Source organism: Copadichromis virginalis, linkage group LG5 (assembly GCF_057382275.1).
Source record: "Copadichromis virginalis isolate Kocher_CV1m ecotype Utaka linkage group LG5, C_Virginalis_male_GT1.1, whole genome shotgun sequence".
Classification (NCBI taxonomy): domain Eukaryota; kingdom Metazoa; phylum Chordata; class Actinopteri; order Cichliformes; family Cichlidae; genus Copadichromis; species Copadichromis virginalis.
The window spans coordinates 28,151,738-28,170,196 of NC_140622.1; the positions used below are offsets into that span (position 1 = coordinate 28,151,738).

At 38.7% G+C, this 18,459-nt stretch overlaps 1 long non-coding RNA gene across 1 annotated transcript; it reads left to right on the forward strand.

The window, feature by feature from the left end:
* Positions 1-2,825: 2,825 nt before the first annotated feature.
* LOC146709973 (uncharacterized) lies at positions 2,826-4,362 on the forward strand. The gene is made up of 3 exons (XR_014920658.1): positions 2,826-3,302; positions 3,399-3,495; positions 3,638-4,362. It is a non-coding gene; the product is annotated as an uncharacterized LOC146709973 (long non-coding RNA).
* Positions 4,363-18,459: the final 14,097 nt, after the last annotated feature.

An 18,459-nucleotide genomic window follows, 5' to 3' on the forward strand; every position in this document is an offset into this window, starting at 1 on the left:
GATTTTGTTTTTGTTGGGAGGAACAGGATTAGAATGAGTCCATCAGAGGTACAGCTCAGGTTGAGCAGTTTGGAGACAAATTTAAAGAAGCAACATTGAGATGATCTGGACTTGTGCAGAAGAGGAGTAGTGAATATATATGGGGCAAAGGAACTGCCAGGCGGAAGGAGAAGAGAAAGACTACAGAAACGGTTTATGGACATAGTGAAGGAAGAAACAGAGAGGGTTGGTGTGAGATGGAGGCAGGTGATCTGCTGTGGTGACTCAAACAGGGACCAACTGAAAGACAAAAAGAAGAAGAGATAAAGAACAGGTTTTACACCAGGCTGCATGTTTCTGCTGTAAAACTGGCCATTTTACTCACTGGTGACTGACTCACTTTTAAAGGGAACACCAAATTCTTTAGGAGAACTGCAGTTCTTAGCACTTCTGCACTCATTACCTTAACGTGTGACACATTCTCTTCAGTGAGTGCATTAATATTGTGCAGAGGTTTATCTTAACCCGAACTTTGATCTTGTTCTCAACCAAAATCACTCGATAATGCCTAAATTTAAGCCCCCTTTCCATTAGTACCTACTTGGATTGACTTGCCACAGCTTTCCACTTGACTCAGATCAACTGGTTTTCCATTACAATCGAGTACCACCTAATGTGCCTGGTTATTGTCATAGCAATGCATCCAAACGTCCTGTGTTGTAATTAAAACGTGACACAAATGCTACAACAAATATGGACGTTGAGGCAAGAATGTGACGTTTTCAGAGCACATGCCACCGATTGGCTGGTCAGTGGTGTCACTTAATGAGCCTTAAGAGCGAATCGTTCATAAAAATCAAAACCACCATTTTTGAAACCTGGCAACGAGAGAAAAGGCTACAAAAACAACGCTGTGTACCTGGTCGGATCGCTTGGAACCCCGGCCAAGCAGGTACTAAAAAGGGCTTAATGGAAAACACTGGAAACTGTGGCGAGCTGTGGAGAGTCAATCCAAGTACCCATATGGAAAAGAAATATTAAAAACTTATATATGATTTACTCATGAAAGTGGCCACTTTCTCATTACTTTCATATATTGTTTTAGGAAGTATCCAAAACATACAAGTTTCATTATATAATTTTTCAAGGGATCTTATATCTGTTTTCACTCTTATATGCTTTTCATACAAGTTTCACACAAGACAGATACAAACTTTATAAGATTTATATATATCTTTTCCATATGGGTAGGTACCAATGGAAAAGGGGCTTAACACTGTCTCAGGGCAAACTAACATCATAGAAAACAAAATGGGATAATTTGAATTTATTGCCTGTGATGTGAGAAGTCTAAGTTGATTGAGAGTGTTGCATGAATCCAGTTTAGTTATTTTCAGAGTGTATTATACTTTAAAAAGTGCCTTACAAATAAAGCTATGTTAAACAAACCAGAGCAGGCAGCTAAACAGACAAACACACTGGTGGATTGTTGTTAGTGGCTATGGCCGATCAGATTTGAGGACTTGTTAGGATATATCACTGTAGAATGATACTGTTAGAGACTCGGTCCTTGCCAGGTTTTTTCACACACCAAGGTTCTCGGCCTTCCTTAAAAAAGGCCACAGTGAGGTTACACAGACTTTGTATACCCTTTCTAACCTTTGAACTTTGACCACTGTGCACTGAGTGACATCATTGTTTTGTCATAGAGGAACTGAAGCTTGTAGTTCCGCTAATGAGGCACACACACCCTGGGAAGGGTGGTTTATTAATTCCAGGGTAAATCAGTTCTACACTCTAAAAAGTAATTCATCAGGCCTTTTACCACCACTTGATTAAATCCATGGGTGCAACATAAAAATTCTAATTTATTGATTAAGATAGACCTTCTAAGTTGCAAACTTTATTTTTTTGGGTTGTGTTGAAATAATAATGTTGGTAATTACATTAAATTAATTTTATATGTAATTTGAAATTAAATCCCAATGTTAGTGGGTTTAAAATAAAATTCAAGTTGTAATTACTTAAAGAAATTGAATAGATAACTTATTCTTTTTCCACTGTAACTTCTGATTTCAAATTCCCTCCCCTACCGACTTAACTAGCCCGGGCAAATTCACACATGTTGGGTTGCATGGTGCAAGCTTTTGTAAAAGACATTTCAAGGTAAGTAACATTTCATTTACAAATAACAGTTCTACCAAAGCAAAGCATTTGTGCTAGTCACCTGTAGTGGATTTGTGTATGATGTGATGCTCATACAGATAAGGAAATACTTTGCACTACCACATGTGGCTAATGCTAGCCATTCTAAACTTTAGCACAGCAGAGGATAAGACTTATAAAGTTTCATTTGACAAAAGTCTTCAGCTAGAGAGTGCAACTGTGGCTAGGAAAAGCGTGGTTAAAGTTTTGCTACACAGTGCAATCTAATTTCGATCTTAGGCTGATTTTGTTTTTCTTTTTACCAAAATTAGAAGCCTTTAAGCTGTGAATAGTTTTGTCAGAGGATGACCTAGAGGCTTCTTTTTCCCCCCTGGCTCACCTATTTTATGTCTTTATAAAATTTGCATGACCTATATGTAATATTACATTGTAAATGATTTTGGTTACTATTGTGATACAGCTTAAAGTAAGTATTGTTCTTGATCTTAAGAGCTGCAGCTATCTTTGTTTCTTTTTGAAAAATCAGGTTGTGTGAAATATTGTTAATGTCATTCCAATAGCATTATTCTGGCAAGACTTTATGTAAGCAGTTAGTATAGTGTGATAATCTAGGGTCATTAGTGCTTTGTTAAGTTGGGACACAAAAAATAAATAAATAAAAAAATAAATATCGAATTTCCCAGAGGAACCCACCCGAGGGATTAATAAAGTTCTATCTAATCTAATCTAATCTAATCTAATCTAATCTAATTTTTTACAAAATGGGCTGGGAGTGAACAATGTGTAAATTCGAAACCTCTGCAGAAACAGGGTTGCTAAAACATTAGAGATTACACCACGGTTATGGTGGGGAAGTCTCCCTTGTCTTCACCACGATTGTTTTGGTTCCCTCAAAACTTGGGGTAGCCTTAGATCATGTCTATCCTCTTTGAATAATGTAATACAGCATTCATTAATGCAGTATAGCTAATAGTCTGCAAGGTTTAATTCTTCTGTTTGTGTGGTCTACAGATAAAGGAGGAGTTCAAGAGAATAACCACTGTAAGCCTTGAATGGCTACACTTGACCATTGCACCCCAAAACTGATGGATGTCATTTTATCAAGGGGAGGAGCTAAAGGAGTGAGAATCAGGCAGATCAAGGACATGCTTCTTGAGGTAGGACAACTATTTAGACTTTGGGTAGCTTTAAAATGCACTTTGTTGGCAGTCACCCATGTAGTTTATACGCATACTTTATTTTTTCTTAAATAGTACAATACAATTGAAACACGCAGAGAAGTAGCCATCTGCTGCCTTATCACATTCCTTGGAGAGAAGGACGAGGACCTTTTCATGGAGTTTGGTGCAAGTAATTCAACAGTGTGTGTGTGTGTGTGTGTGTGTGTGTGTGTGTGTGTGTTCCATTGATCATCTGAATTCATTAAGATTCAGTAAGTATAAAAGTCTAATCTATAATTCACTAACCTATTTTTTAAAATTTGCTTTACAAGGACACCGAAGAACTTAAGGCAGGTGATGAAAACTGCCATCATCAGTAACCGGTACACCCCTGGATCTAACCATAAGACTGCAACCATTGTGGTGGAGGAAACAAAAATCATGGAGGGCCAGAATTTCCCAAGGTGCTGTGTTTTGCTCATGGGCATAATATATGCTCTCAATCTAAGCTAATGCAAGGATCTGAAATATACTTTTGAAGTTGTTCAGAAGCTGTTCCTTGACCTTGATGGAACCATCATTATGTTAAAGATGTTGACTCTGTTTCAAAAATTGTTAACTGTTTTGAATCCTGTATGTGTAACATTGATCTTAAAGGTGTTTGCTGCATTGTGTAATAGAAAGATGCAAGATCTTGTAAAGTTTAGTAGGCATTGAAAGTTAACATTTACTGAACACTTGCATGGAAGTATTACTGCAACAAAATGTTTTCTAAGTAGATTTTTTACCAATTGAACACATTTGTTTCTGTGGTGTTAAATACATAAAGGCATATTCTATAACTTGGCTGTGATGGTATAAATCTAAATTTCTGGTTTATTTTCACTTTTTAAATACAAAGTGTTGAAATGCCTACTGTTAAAAAATAAAAAAGTTATTTGATAAAAAAAATGTTGAATGAATTCCTTTCTTAAAAGCTATTACAATAAAAAAAATAAGAGAAAGCTAAAATGATGACAATAATGATGAAAATCAGCAACTTAATATTTTAAATAATGAACTTTAAAAAATTGTTTTTGTAATTGCTGTAATTAATTACATAACACTTAAAAATCATTTCAAATAATGTGGAAAAAGTAATTGGAGGAACATAATTTTTATGAGTAAACAACTTAAAAATATGTTTTTAAGCTACCAAATATTACGTAAATGGTAATTAAAATCACCTTTGATTATGGAGGATAATTTAATTCCCGTAACTCAATATAGTTTGTTGGTTCAATCTAATTTCAACATAAGTTATCATAACTCAAAAAGAGTAATGGAAACTGTTGCGTTAATTTTTTTTGTTGAGCTTAAACAATAGTTTTTAGAGTGTAGGAAACATGTTTTTGACATTTTCTGATATTAATATTTGTAATCTCCATTCACTCCATCCTTAGTCTACATAATAAATGTTTTATTTTGTTTCGTTTCTGTCTTTTCCTGCTCTTATTCCTAAAAATCTTCTATTGTGCAGCAGTCTTGCACTGCTGTGCTCATCCAAATTTTTATCTGAAACAGCCCATTCATTCCTTCTGGGGTTGACGGTTCATATTTCTTAGTGCTGAACTCAGAGGCTTTCCTGTTGGAGCCTGTTAGGCAATAGTTCACTGTGTACAGCATGCGTGTGTCCTCTGGCTGCGAGCCCAACTAAACAGAAACCCCATGTGTGAACTTTTGGCACAGCATGAGTTGAATGTGTAAGCATGTCAGTGGGTAATCCAGGGAATTGCTTTTTTGTGTATCTTTTCTCAAAAATGGATGCACATATTGATGAAATCTTAACTTTTATTTAGGGTTACATTCAATAAGGAACATTCTGAGGAGTTTAGAGTGGAGACTAGATACTCTGCTGTTATTTCTTAATACTAAATTACTATTCAAATTTAGTCAGTGTCAAGTGTCAAGAAAACCCGGTTCAACCAGCACGAGATCCTGATAACTCACGTAACATCTTTGGCTGCAGAGGAGGCGATAAACTGTGGACAAGCGACAACAAGGTGAAAAAATATTTCAGTATCCATGCTGCAAAAACTGCCCGAGGATAAGATATTCTATCAGCCCTCAACTAATACAGTGACACGATGAGTGCTTCATTGTGTCACTATTGTCACGAGGAGCACTCAAACAATGCAAGGAACATTTTGGAAAGATAAAAATCATTTAGACTGAAAAACCAGGATAAGAAAACACTGAAGACATCGACCATACTATGTCTTATCAGTTGCTGTTGGCCAGTCAAAATGGCCAAGGGCTCATTCCTATTGATTATGTCAAAATAAGATAGGAGACAGAACGATAATCAATGTGATAACTTCCAGAGTTGTAAATTCCTCTCACAGTATCATAAACTCTGTCCAGATGCTTTGATCTTTAAACTTGTGGTCTTTGATCATATGCTGTCAAAACCTGTTAGCAACACTCTACACATACAACAACTCGAGTCTCTTTTAAACTGTCTGTTACTTACCCGTCTCCCCCTCCCTTTGTTTGCCCCGTAACACTCATTCAACAAAAGGCGTTTACTATCAGTGTAACTGAAACAATAAAGAACAAAACATAGAGTTTACTTGTCTTGCTCCAAAACTTGGGACATGTTTCATCAACTGTTCTTCACAAAGTCTGCGATCACTCCTTACCTAATAGTCATATTGACTGAGGAACACTGTACCCTTACGTGGTTGCAACCTGTCTGACTTATCGTCTATTTTGGCTCATTTGGGAACCATAATTTATTAAATGAATATTGTGTTGTAGTCAGTAAGACCTGAAACAAGCAGTTTTTTTGATAAATTCTTTTAGAGTGTTTCACTGAGGCCACAGATCAAGGGAGCACTAGAGCTTACCCATAGACTTTAACATAGACATTAACTTGTCCACCACTCATGGTGAAAATGTATAATCAAATGAATAAGGCCCCAGTCAAACAGGCCAAACGACGAATCTGTGAAAATCTGGTAACCACTTGTCTAAAGGGAAAGATGTATACTCCTCAACCAGTTGATAAAAACCACCTTGTGAATGCTTTGTTGCTATGTTGCTGCAGTCATAGTCTGAATGGAAGTTATCTACAAACATTGCCCAGCTGCTCTCTGAGCTGTAGTGAAAGTGCGAAATGTGTGACACAAACCGGAATTGGTTTGTGTCACACGTTTTCTCACAGCACTGAGGCAAATCTTTCACTTTGACAGTGAACCTTCTCCATTTTTATGCTAATAGTCAGCAAGTCATTGCAGACAAACACAAAAAAACTACAAAGCAATCGCTGGGAGGTTTTTGGTTCAGCGCCTTTTTTGCAACAGTTTTTACCCAGCGAGACCCAGAAACCTCCAGATCCACTGTCACCCAGTCAGGAGACACATTTCTTTCTTACTAAACAGTTGCTATATCATGTCCAATATGGTAGACAACTCTTGAGTAGAAATAATGGAAGTCGACTTCAGTTTAATCAGAAATTCAAATAAGAAGGAATATAGCCTTGAAGAAAGATGAAGAGCGGATTACGGACGCCTTGCAATCTCAATTCTTTGGTTTTAGAGGTACTTATATACAAGCCAACTCTCTCACCCATACTCACATAGTCACATTGCCTGGAAAGGTTAGACCTCAGACACATGTATGTGGTATGCTTTCCTGGAAGGACTGTATGATCCTTTTCATGGCCCTGTGTGTCAGCACACTATGTTACTGTCTGAACCACAGGCAGCTGACATGCAGCTACAAGTGCAAACTCCTACAGTTCTTACATTTGGCAGTAAAAGCCACTGATCAGGTTTCATGCCATAGTGGGGCTTTAGGGATGGCAATATTGCTGCAATTTTTTTTTTCAGACATGAAATTATTTAACAAAGAATGAATTAATTACAATGAAACTGGGTATAGGCACTTCCCTTACGTCCATATATGGTAGCTTGTCAGATACGTTATATATCCACATGCGCTAGCAGGTTATTTTGTTCAATATTTTGATTTATGACTCCTGGCAGGTCCAGAAACTGCTGATCCTATTAATCACACAAATGACCCTGATACTGTGTTCTTGTTTAAACAACTGAATATATTACAATTACACAAAAACTTAGAATGAGCCTCAATACAGACTTTCAACAAATAAAATTTTGAATGACCATTAATGGTTTTCTTTCTTTCTTTGAGGACCACTGTATTAAATGTAGGACTATTATTCCATTTGTAATATTTGGGAGTGTGGCGTTGTTCTGGGACCTCCCCATCTTTTCATGTACAGCCTATATGCAGAGAGGGAAGAAGCAAGACCTCCTTATTGAATGGAGCAGGCATCATAAGTAATGATGGAACTGACAATAACCTAGTCAGAAACAACAGAGGAGATGGGGAGGAGGTGGGTACCAAAGTGGCTTGTAGAGTTGCTCATGCTTTTGAGCTGTAACAGATCGTTTCAAGGCTTTCTTCCACCTGCTTGAAAGAGCTGCAGCCCAATGCTTACAAGCTACAAGCAAGAAACAACAAACAGATGAGTGTGAATTCTCTTTCAAAATTGGGAGTGTGTCATCAGGTCAAATTGAATTGTGAGCCGTTTTTGCTTTTGCACCACCATGACTTCACACCCACCCTGTCCTTCCCGTCAACAGCTTGAATGTCTCTGGAAATCACAAGTGAGCTGCTCTGCTAAAGGTGCTTTCTTAAAAGGCTGGTGATCAAACTGAAAAACAAGAAATTTTCCACCATAGTGACCTTTCCACCTCCACATGTTTATATTTGTTTTTCTACAGTGCATCACCATTGAACACAGGCTGTAACTTCGCCTGCGCTTTAAAATAACCACTTTCATATTCTTGCTGAAATCATTTAAATAAGATTTGCATTCCTGTAAATGTGTCTTCAGCGTGTATCTGATCCAAAATACAAGACAGCGTGAAAAGTAAAGGTTCAGTAGGAGAGATCATGAGGGCGCTAAATGCACAGCTGAAACATAAAAACACTGAGCAGGAGCTTCTCGAACAACTTCTGTGCATTTCTGTGTGTTTGTTGGTGCTTTGAAGCTTTGAAGGTCTTTTGTGTTTAATTTTTTTAGTTTGCGGATACAATAATTTGATTCCTGTATCATTTAGTAGTCCGTACCAACACCAGTAGGGTTAAGGCCTTCGCACACTGGACGCGTAAAATCTGTATGAATATTTCATGCATTAAAAATGTTTCTGTTAATGCAGCCGTTCACATCGACTTCTTAATTTTCCTGGACAGATTTGCGGCATTTATACGTTTATTTTTTCTGAATGAACAGTTTGAACAACCAGAACATTACATTTGACAATAAGTGCGCTGGTGCAAAAACGTGCAACGGTACTGAATGTACAACAAAACAATAACACAAAATACAATTAAGGCTTTAGAGCTCAGAAGCATTTCCTACCTTAGCCTAAAAAAGCACATTAGCATTGTGTGCATATTGTCTTTAGTTAAAGAGTTATCACTTGATTCTTATTGCCTTTCTATCAGCGAGCCCGGATAACGCTCAGCAGCCGCACTAGTCGACATCTTACTTCTACGCTCTTCTACGTTAGCATGTTTGGATAGATTAGAGAACTTGTAGATATGTGCAGCCTCTGTACATATACCACTTATGCTACCTACAGTAACAATTGAAATTTTGGTATTTAAAGGTATTGTGAGGCTACGTCCACACTAGCCCAAATAGATTTGAAAACTGCTCCACGTCCACACTAGTGTTTTCAGTCGTTTTCACAGAGTTGTGCATCCACATTGAAATGGCCGAAAACGCTACGTTCCAGTCCTGCGCATGCGCAAAAGCGAGTGAGAATTTAAGAATTTGAAGAAAAGCTATCTGGAGCATGTACAAACTGATATTAATCTTTTTTAGGGCTGTCAAAATTGAGAGCAATCAAAACAACTGCTGTATAATACGCTCCGCTATCTTTGTTTAATTGGTCACATGACTGCATCACATGACTAAAATGCGTCATCGTTTTAGAAAGTCTGCGTTTTCGAGTGTCCACACTGCGATGGGACAACTCCGTTTTGAAATGTATGCGTTTTCGAGAGCGTTTTCAAAAGGAAAAACGCTGTCTCAGTGTGGACAGGAGGCCAAAAAACGAAAACACATTAGTGTGGGCATAGCCTAAGTATAGGCAGCATCCTTACTGTTCTCAAATTGTGGGGTTGGTGGCATGACTTTTTCGACTATTTTAAGGGTGTCTTGCAAGAAGACGTCTGAGCCACTGCTGTAATATGCATCTTGCTACTTAGCACTTCACAGTGCTTTCAGGAACCTTCATGTGGAATTTGTCTACTCACTTTCACGTGGAAAATCCCAAAAGCATTTTTCAGCCATCATTCAACAAAAGCATGTGTGAACCCTGGCCTGTGTGGGTTGTTTCAACCCCCCACCTCAATCAACAGATCTTCAGTGGCTACCAAAAAAGACACATGCCGAAATTCCTGGGAATTGCTCAAGATGGTTTGGCATTCAAATTCCCTGTCACTGAAAGATTAGTATTTGAATGGCATTTGCATGTGAGTGGAAGCTGACCCGAGGCGACCACCTGAAGTATGAGGCAACCGAAACGTTAGAACATTCCTGTCAGGGCAGAGCTTATCTCTGCTGTTGCTTATCTACTGCCAGCATTGACGGGAGGCAGGCGCTGTGGAGGCTTTGTAGGCTCTGTTTACACAGTCCCTTCTTTGAGCTTACACCAGTTCACAATTAGATTAGAACTTTCCGTTAACAGTTCTGTTTTGCATACCTGTTGTCAGTAAACTGATACAGAAACACTGACGAATCAGAAGGAATCACTCAATCAAACCAGTGTTAGAAGTTTAACAACACAAAGTTTCTCAGTAGTAGTTTAGCTTTACAAACTGGCTGTTACATTTTTTCTATGATAGAAATATTTGTTTCTTTCATCCCTCGCAGCCATTTATTTGTAGTTTGTGCAAACCGACTGATGCGTGATAAAGCATGATAAAAAATATGATTTATTGCATGGCCTCTTTTTCTTAACCTATCTCATGTAGTTAGTGAATGTAAATGATCATTTTCAAAACTGAAACAGACAGCCAAAGTTAAAGTGGAAAGTACAATTTGATGGAAAGTGATGGAAATACTTGGAGGAGTCTTTTCACTCTGGTGACCTAAAAGATCAACAAACTTTCTCAGTATGACTTCACCTCGGCTCCCTTTAGGCTGTTCTGCCTTTGTTGACCCCACCCTCTATCTCTTAGCTATGTTCCAGTCATCGCTCAGTTCACACCCTCACCACAGAGAAATCCCTTCAGCTTGCAGTATACCCGAGGGTATACTGCTCCAGTATACCCTCGGGTTGTCCTCATAATCATATTTCATATGTTGCATCTTTTTTTTGTTAGAGAAAGCCAGTAGGTGTCAACATGACAACCAGGTTGCATTTTACATCAACAGTTATGATTTTATAAAACTAACAAAATAGTATTTTAATACCTAAAGATAACCATGAAAAATATTTGTAATTAATAACATATTTATAAATCTATGAAAAACTGTGACGTATTTACATATATGAAGCATGACATTCAGGACTTACCATCCCTCCGCCTCCACTGTTTTCTTACTTTTTTTTTTTTTTTTTTGCTTAAAAAATAATGGTCTGGGGTAATTCATGTTGAGAAACACAACATTTTAAATTTACTATATAATAACAGAGTGCCGTGAAACCAGATTGTGATGTGGGTAACTTTCCATTTGACACATAAGCCTCCTTTCACCACCCTAATTAATCCTTTCACAGATGGCTCCAGGCTGCTATAGCTGGTAGCTGTTCGCTGGGCTACACCTTCTGCTAATTCATTAAATTTGTGAAGTGGATTATGGTCAATGCTGTTCTGGGCATTTTTAATGGAATTATCAGACAAATAACACAGATTGGTTTATAGTTAATGTACTGACAGAATATCAAAGACATCTGTGAAAACTGGAACCCTTTCGGAGAAGGTGGAACAAAGAGTTAGCTTATTACAGAGTCAGAAAGTCAGAACTCTGAAGTGATGTCTTCCCAAGTTGAATGATTTGATTTGATTTTTATTGATTAGCATTCAAATATCTCAGTGAAAACAGAACAAAGATCTACCACAAAGCAAGAAATCATGAGACAAGGCTAATCAAAAGGTATTGGCTGAAGCATTTGCTTATTACGCCAACCCTTTTAACAAAATATCTTTTTGCATGCAGCTCCTGTACACAGGGCTCGAAGCAAATAATAAAACAAAGCAAAAACAAAAACAAAACAAAACAAACAAACAAACAAACAAGAAAAAAAAACTTTCCACCTTAGATAAGTAACTACATCAAAGCAAAAGAATCAAAAGGTTTTTTTTTTTGGGTTTTTTTTTGCTCTTTTCATTCTTGATTTATATATTTTTCTAATACTCTATTTTTAAACATATTTTTAAACAAGGAAAATGAACTACACCTTTTTAAATCACTGTCATAACTATTCCAGAAAGAAAGAAAAGAAAGGGTTTTATTGCCAAATGTTGAGCAGGTTTACAACATTAGGAAATTGCTGCGGTGCTTCAGTGCAAACATAGTGTCATAAATTACGCTTAAATAGACATGAAAAAATAAAAATAAGAATAAGAATTAAAAGTGCTACGTAGAAAGATATATACATGAGTGCAGGTGGTGATCAGTGCTAAACATGGAATGATGCAGTGAACACAGCGTAGGGTCATGTGTTAGTGGTGGGAACAGTCATAAGGTTATTGTTCATGTGTCCAACAGCAGAGGGGAAGAAACTGTTCTTGTGGCGAGAGGTTCTGGTGCGAATGGACCGGAGCCTCCTGCCTGAGGGGAGCAGGTCAAACAGCCTGTCTCCAGGGTGAGAAGGGTCAGCTGAGATCCGAGCTGCACGCCCCAGTGTCCTGGAGGTGTACAGGTCCTGCAGAGATGGGAGTCTGCAGCCAATCACCTTCTCGGCAGAGTGCACAACACGCTGCAGTCTCTGTTTGTCCCTGATAGTGGCTCCAGCGTACCACACGGTGATGGAGGAGGTGAGGATGGACTCGATGATTGCGGTGTAGAATTGCATCATCGTCCGTGTTGGCAGGTTGAATTTCTTCAGCTGCCTCAGGAAGTACATCCTCTGCTGGGCTTTCTTGATGACGGAGGTGATGGTGGGCTCCCACTTCAGGTCCTGAATGAGTCCACAGAGGTGATGGGGGTGTCAGTCAGGATGATGAGGGGGAGTGGGGCTGTGTGCTTCCTGAAGTCCACAATAATCTTCACTGTCTTCTGGGCATTCAGCACCAGGTTGTTGTGGCTGCACCAAGACACCAGACGTTCAACCTCCCTCCTGTAGGCAGACTCATCCCCGTCCGAGATGAGTCCAATAACGGTGGTGTCATCTGCAAACTTGATTAGCTTGACAGACTGGTGGGTGGAGGTGCAGCAGTTGGTGTACAGGGAGAAGAGCAGGGGAGAAAGAACACAGCCCTGAGGGGAGCCGGTGCTGATGGTCCGGGAGTCCGAGACATTCTTTCCCAGCCTCACATGCTGCTTCCTGTCCGACAGGAAGTCAGTGATCCACCGGCAGATGGGATCAGGCACATTCATCTGGGAAAGCTTGCCTCGGAGATGGTCTGGAAGGATGGTGTTGAAGGCAGAGCTGAAGTCCACAAACAGGATCCTGGCGTAGGTTCCTGGGGAGTCCAGATGCTGCAGGATGAAGTGTAGAGCCATGTTGATGGCGTCGTCTACAGACCTGTTGGCTCTGTATGCAAACTGCAGGGGGTCCAGGAGGGGGGCCGTGAGGGTCTTGAGATAGGAGAGAACCAGGCACTCAAATGGCTTCATGACCACAGGTTCCACAGGTTAACTCCTCTAACAGAGACACATCTCTGCTTTATATTTGTCCTCATCTTGTTTTTTTTTTTAAAGAAATCTGTTCCCCTTAAGTCATATTGACTCTCTCTGACTTTGAACAGCTTCTGAGTACTGGGGCAAAGCAAGTTATTTTGTCCTTTATACATTATCTGTGCCATTTTATATTCAACTAAATCATAAAATTTCAGGGTATTCAGATTAATGGATTCCAGCTAGAAAATTGGAAAAGCAAGAAAACATAGGATTCTATTTCCTTCTGAGCAAAATGCAGCAATTCGTGCTTCAGTAGCAATACAGTACAATGTTTTTTTTTGTTTGTTTTTTCAATGTTTCAAAACACTGCTACAGTGCTTTCATGGATAGAGCCTCAAACACACAACAGTGACAGAAAAGTTTCATAATTTTAATACTGTTTATGTTGGCTGAAGCCATCTTGGATCGCTAACCTGGGCGTGGTAGAGCTGCTCAGAGTTTCCACGTTGGATATGTGAGATGAGGAGGTGTTTTAGATGAAAATTCTGACATCTGACGTCCTCTGGAACACACAATGAATTAAATGATCCAAGCATAAACAGACAAATCGTAAAAAAAGAGAGAGTGATAGTGTTATAAAACTTATGTCAGTGTTGGAGGGTTAAGATAAGATAGCATTTATTATTCCCCACTGTTGGGAAATTCACAAAGGAAATTCAATTAGCTGCTAACTTACACCTCTTGTCCCCATATGGTCACATCTGGCTTTGAAAAGTTAAAGAACGCATTGTTTAAAATGCTGCCAAAAGGGTTGAAAAAGACTTCATCTTGCTATGTTATGTATGTCTCACAATGATATCCAGGAAAAAAGTAAAAATCCAGAATTATATAGTGATGGAAATAATAATAGTGTAAGAAAAAAAACTTACAGAACTCTAGAAACTCACTTTCTAGATTATAACCCAAAATCACTCATCATGTTCATTGTCTGCTTTAGCTCAACAACCTTTTTAACATGTCCAATTCTGTATTTACTTACATACTTACACATACCCCGAGGCTGCTTTTATTGTTGCTGGCGACTTCAACCACACCAACTTAAAGACAGTCCTCCCCAGATTCCACCAACATGTCTCCTGCCACACCAGAGGAGACAAGACTTTAGACCATGTGTATTCCAACCTGGCTGGAGCCTACAAAGCCACACCCCTCCCCCACATTGGACAATCGGACCATCTCTCCCTGTTCCTCACACCTCGGTATTCACCACTCATCCAACGTGTGAAACCTGCTGTGAGAACAATTAAAGTGTGGCCAGAGGGGACAGACGCAGTGCTCCAGGACAGATTTAAAAACACAGACTGGAATATGTTCACCCACACAGACCTGGACCAGTACGCCTCATCTGTACTGGATTACATCTCCGAAACCACAGACAGTGTCACCACCCAGAAACGGATCACCATGTACCCCAACCAGAAGCCTTGGATAAACCGGGATAAACCGGGATCTCACCTGGACGACCAACTGCTCCAAGCTGGTCAAGAAGGCTCACCAGCGCCTCTTCTTCTTGAGGACTCTGAGGAAGAACCACCTGTCCTCAGACATCCTGGTCCTCACATATCTATATTATTGCTAATATATATTGTAATATATCTATATCACTAAAGCACTTCTGGATGGATGCAAACTGCATTTCGTTGCCCTGTACCTGTGCATGTGCAATGACAATAAAGTTGAATTCTGTTCTATAAAAAAATTAAACCAAATCAGAGTTAGTAAGTTACTGTACACCTTAATTATATATTTTTAAAGATTGAAATGTTTTGTATGAAAGCAAAACAGGTTTTTTTTCATATTCCTTTGAATTAGACTAAATTAGTGTTAAACATATTTTCCATGAGAACTGCGCAAAAAAAATAAGTTGTATGTTCTTAGTTTAAAATCGTTAATTCTAACAGACAAAAATGAAATGTGCTGTTTTACTACAATATGCAAATAGTTTGCCTTTTGACAGAGAATTTAGCCTTCAGCTTTTACTTTTGCTTAAATGTAACTTAATTTTGTTTGTGGAACAACTGAGCCATACGCAGTACAGGGGATTTACACGCCTGCAATATTGCACATAAAAAAATCCAACTCCGTCACAGTATCAACACGTGACAGAAAAGGAAACGCCTATGAAGAAAAAAATCGCTTAAAAGGGTTCAAAGGATGTGAAAATGTGAGTGGAAAGAGATGAAAAGGAATAGCAGGGGTGACGTTATCTTCCACTGTTCTCTGTCCCAGTGGTTATTGTTGTATGACTTTTTCTGAAATAAACTAGTTAAAACATGAAATATCTTCTCACTGAATTTAAAGCCAAAATCAGAAGAGGAAGAATTTGGAGCCAAACATATTTACAAAGGATTTACAAGCCTCAGATGGGATATATGCAGATATATGCTCCGTATATATTTCCTCAGACCTCATGAGTGGAACCACACTTGTCTTTAGGCCTTCATCTTTTTTTCTTTTTTTTTTAAACTTGCAAAGTTTTGTGAACATAGGATGTTTCTATAGGGGACACAAAACATGCCCCTTCTGCAAATACCTTTCCAAATAAGCAGCTGAACCCAAGTGCTGCTAATCTCACAGTTCACAATACACACCACACTTGTAAAAAAATCAGGATTTCTGTCAATTTGTGACCAATAAATCATTAAGTTGACCTTAAAGACCTTGATGGACAGTCAAATTTTAATAGGTTGTTAACATGACCCCACCTTTCGAGGTTTTATCAGAATTCATTCAAAACTTTTCAGGCTAGATAACTTTCATCTAGAAGGTAAAATGAATATTTACATCTGCACTGTAAGTAAAGTTACTCAGCCCAAAACCATTTTCAGGTGCCTGTGCAGCCTCTTTTACGGTGGCCCTGAGAGGCCAAACAAACTGCAACTTAAGAAAACACCAGCAATAAGAAAAACGCGACAAAAGCACACAAAACACAACGGAAATAGGAAAAACGACAACGGATATAGGAAAAACGACAACGGATATAGGAAAAACAACAACGGATATAGGAAAAACGACAATGGAAATAGGAAAAACACAAACAGAAATAGGAAAAACAAAAACAGAAATAGGTAAAAAACTGATTTCCAAAAGCACAAGGGAAGTGTTTCTGGGGAGACAATAACCTGACGGACCAGTTGCAGAAACCAAAATATGCTAAGAATTGCGCTGGGAGACACTTACAAGAAGTGGAGGATCTATCGGTTTTGTGAGGAAAGAAAAGATGAGAGGTAAGGGTCTTAACCTAAGTATTAGCCTAAAAACCCGTCATCAGTACTATATGAATCCTGATAAAATACATCTACCATGTTTTGGGTTCCTGCAACTGGTCCGTCAGGTTAATGTCTCCCCAGAAACACTTCCCTTGTGCTTTTGGAAATCTGTTGTTTCCTATTTCCGTTGTCGTTTTTCCTATTTCTGTTTTGTTTTTTCCTATTTCCGTCGTGTTTTGTGTGCTTTTGCAGCGTTTTTCTTTTTGCTGGTGTTGCCTTAAGTTGCAGTCTGTTTGGCCTCTCAGGGCCACCGTACTCTTTTCATATAATAAATCTGTATGAGGGAGAAGGAGCAGACAATGAGCCTGAAAAATCATAATCTATGTATATATTTCTTATTTCATAAAGTATTCCCTGTGATCCCTGCATACCGCGTTATCGCCCATTTTGAAAAAACTGCTGTCTGGAACTAGTCACCAGTTACAGGATGAGCAGACAAATTGTGTCAATTTCTTTTTGACACAATTTGTCTACAGACAAACCAAACATCTGCTAAATGACTCTAAACTACCTATTTGGTAGTTTCATCTACAGTAGCTGTCTACACACACACAGTCACGCACACACACACACACACACACACACACACACACACACACACACACACACACACACACACACACACACACAGCCTCACTGTCATAGTTGGTAATAACTTGCTAACAATCAGCTTTGTTTCAATTCAAATTATGGACCAATCAATCACCTGGCCTGTACCCGTAGAGGAATCTGATTGGCTGACAAGTGAAACAGAATGGCAGGCTGTGTGAAGGCTCAAATAGAGACCACCATGACTTTCAGAATTAATGTTCTCTGGTTGTAGCATCGTCAATGATTAAACACAGTTCACGGCCACACAGTCACTTTCTGACTTGGCCAATCGACTCTCTGTTCATTCTGAGACGCTTAATGACTCACGCACACAAAGACCTTTAGAGGCTGCTTTCAGACCCACAGTAAAAAGAAACTAAAGAGAACTCTGGTTTCCTTTCAGGTAGTAGACCTATTTATGGTTAGCCCACTGAATGAAGAGCAAAGACTTTAAATACAGACAACCTTTTCTCCAAGTGAAGCCAGATCAGCAAGTTCAAACGTTTTGTTCGTATCATGATCTTAATATCATTTAAAAAAAACTGAAGTTTCTTATTCTTCTTATTCTCCTGGTTATCCCGTTTTACAGATTCTACTCGGTTAACTTCTTCCTGATGTGCAAAAAGCCATTTATTGGGAAGGAGTCTGAAAACCTGCTCACTGACAAAATGCACAAATTGTTATTGTGTATTTTTTCAATGTAATGTCATATTGTAATTGTTTATTTATTTAATCATATAACTCAAATGCAGTAGTATATGTGTTAAAGTGCTTCACTTGGTACTGGTGAGGAGGGAAACTAAAAGTAAAAGTGCATTTAATTGTAAAGCTTGTGAAGATAGTGATATCAGTGTCAGTTAAACAAACTGCTTCTGATGTACCGGAATGAGTCATCCGCTTACAAACCTAGCTACACCAGGAAATGTTCTCAATTGTTGGAGAGTCTGATAAAAGGTAACCTGAGGACACAAACATATATAAAAATTAAGGGAAATGCACACATTTTTTCAGGTACCTGTTCAGTTCCTGCAACGGTTCCCTAAAAAGAAGCACCTTTTACACCATATATTTTTGTGATTGCCCTGTTTGAGAACTGCTGAGTTAATAAAAGCTTATTTATTATATATTCATTATTGAGTGTACTTGGAAACCAGAAGTCTACATCAGTTTGTTCAAACCAGGTGATCATGCACAGGTTGGTAAAGGTTGATAGCCTTCCTTCTGACCACAGCTCTTACCTGCAACACATCCTGAAAGTGTCGGATTTGTTTTTCCATCACAACTTAAAGGTGCTTCATCCTTCCGCTGCCTATAGTAGCTCTATGTTTTACAGCTTGTGTAGTGACTCACAGTATATGTAACG